This window comes from Dreissena polymorpha, chromosome 3, assembly GCF_020536995.1.
Source record: "Dreissena polymorpha isolate Duluth1 chromosome 3, UMN_Dpol_1.0, whole genome shotgun sequence".
NCBI lineage: Eukaryota > Metazoa > Mollusca > Bivalvia > Myida > Dreissenidae > Dreissena > Dreissena polymorpha.
The window spans coordinates 90219227-90222324 of record NC_068357.1 but is presented as its reverse complement, the minus strand read 5'-3'; positions in this window follow the sequence as shown (position 1 = coordinate 90222324).

Here is a 3098-nt window from a genome sequence, read left to right as displayed (position 1 = left end):
CACTCTCCAGATTAATCTGCCAATCGGATTAGTGTTGACTTTGGTCCACAATGCAAGACAATAACGTGTGTGCCAGCGAACTGTTGCGTTTTGTCCGTGAGAAATAAACTCTCAATGGTATTATATTATTTTAATCTGGACAAAACGTTACCAACGCTATTGCAAGTACAACTACTAGTACAACTATTGCTTATATTACTCCTATTGCTTCGGCGGATGATAAAGATGAACAAAAAGGTTTTGTCCGTGAAAAATAAACTCAATTTATTCTTTATCAGAGCAACACATTTCAAGCTTGATTGCATCAACATCTCATTATACCACCTTTACTAGTTCTGCTACTGATGCTGCTGCTGATGGTTTAAACTGCGCTGATATTTCATATTAGACATTGACCACGGTAAGAACAACAACGAACACATCTGGCACGATTTAACTAGCCACGACCACAAAAACAACGATCGGTCATAAAAGTGACGATCACAATAGAGACGATCACAATGAAGACGATCACAATAGAGACGATCACAATAGAGACGATCACAATAAGGAAGACCACAATAACTACGATCGTTCATAAAAGGCGACGATCAGTGAAAAAAAAGCGATGTGAACGACGAAGATATGACAATATTCATCGTCAATCTAACCAACACACGATAAAGGAGCTAGTGGACGCCAATTTGATGTTGTTGATTTATGTTCTGTGGCGATTCCAATGGTCAAAAAGGTTAATAATGCAAGTTTGATCGGAAGATAGTTGGCTTAATATAATTTCATCGGCGAAACTAAGTTTGTCTACATTTTTTTTATAATAATAAGACAAAACTACCGGTTTATGTGTCACAGCAAAGATATATCAAAATGTTTATTGAAAGATTTTTGGTCATAGACACCGGTCAGCTAAAGATGGCTTGCTTCCCGACGATATTCTTTAAAATTACTCATAACTCGTAAAAGCGAAAAAAGCAACACAATTTCTAAAAATTTGTTTTGGACCCTCTTTCGACCATCGTAACATTTTGGCTCAGTTGCAAACTTTTGAGCGTATTCTCCAACCACTATTGGGCCAACATTTTGCAAAAACTGTGCGCAGCCGAAAAGTATTCACTTTCCGATCATGTACATACGGATGTCATTATTGCGTGACAGTTTGAGCGAAATCTATCAAGCGGTTTACACACTTTTGAAGAATATTTTTTTTATATGTTTGAAAGAGAAAGACAATCATAAGTCTGCAAACATTGGTTACAGAAAAATGTCCTTCCTTTGTGATCGTCTGAACGTTAGGTCTTCATCTGTGAAGGTTTGATTGACATCCACATAGCAGTAAAAGAAGAATAGAGTGCACAATGATTCGGGGACTTAATATTCCATTGTGCAAAAACGGCAAATGGCAACAGTTCTGCCCAAACTGTTCGCATCCCAAATGCCCCTCTATGCAAAAGTTTAGCTCAATTGGTCATTGACGGCTCGGGTACGGCTTACATGTACCCCGGGTACTCTTAAGCATACAAAAATGTACCCCGGGTACGGTAAATATACTTAAACGTACCCGGGAAATTTAACGCTAAATCCGTCGTTGTCGGCTTTAAAAAAAAAATTATATTCACATTTATGTAAATTTTCTGTAAAATGGTCTCTATATTATCGAAATGCATACTCAAAAGGCATGTTATTCCATTTTTTTTAAGAGAAGTTTGTTTAAGATCATCGGTAGCGCTTGTGTCGACATCGGATTTGGTGCGAGGAATACAACTCGGGTACGGTCTAATATCGACCGGGTACGATTAAGGATATTTAACGTACCCTGGGTACATGTAAGTATACTTAAGAGTACATGGGGTACATGTAAGTAGTACCCGAGCCGACAATGAGCAATCGAGCGACAGTTTAACTACCACATTTTGTATTTGGGTTACTCAGCTGTGAAAGTTTGACCGAGTTGTGCACACAAACTCGTTACAGAGAAGCGGAGCATACAGCATCTGTAGTCCTGTATGCCATAGATAATATGTGATCGACAGTGCCGGATTAGCACCGTAGAAACCCATAGGCAGTGGAACTTTTTGGGTCCACGTCCACGGTCCGTAGTCGGCATAGTACCAAATAGAACGCCAGTGTACAGTCGACTTCACTCGTTTAAATAAGCCTACAAGTGCCAAGATTGACAAGACAAAAAATGTGACAATGTCCATCACGATGTTCGGGCGGACACTTCGATAACAGAGAAAAACAAAAGCCACGCGAAAAAGGTAAGTTCCTCAGTTTTTATGCTGTTTTTGAGTATGGTTCATGGTGGAATTGATAAAATATATATCCTTTTACATGTATGAAGAAAAAGTCAGGGAAGAATGGCACTTTGCCAAAAATGAAAAATTATATCGGAAAACAGCATAAACTGGGTGATCCGTGCGCACTTCATCAAAATAAATAATAAATAAATATTGAAATAAAATGTAAGCATTTTAAAAAGAGCACATGTGTTATATTGTCCCTGATAAACAAGAGTATTAGCGCTAATTTACTCACCAGTGGAGATAAGCCCCTATGATTTTTTTTCTTTATTGCTTTGTAAACACATCCCCGATAAGTCAATAACTTTGATTGGTCATTGTCGGCCCGGGTACTGCACAAATGTAACCCGGGTACTTTTAAGTATACATAAATGTACCCTAGGTACGGAAAATATACTAAAACGAACCCGGGAATTCTAACACTAATTTGCCGTTGTCGGTAAAAAAATCAAATTAATCATGTTAATGTTTATGTTAATATTATTTTAAATTGCCTCTATATTATTGAAACTCCTAATCAAAAGTTCTTTAAGCAGATTGTGTTTCGTATTTCGATATCTGATTTTGGGCGGGAACAAAACTCTTTTTCATACACAGTTCGGCAGATTTGTCGAAATTCGTCTGCAAATCGCTTGCACGGTTTCGAGACATGAGGACAATACTGGAATTGCGTGTAGCAAGAAATGGTAATAAAATTTACTTCAGTTTTTCTGGTTTAACCAACTTCGATACATAGACCTGTGAGCGCCGGTGATATCCGGAGCGACAACTCAGGATTAGTATTAGAAGTACTCAGTAAGT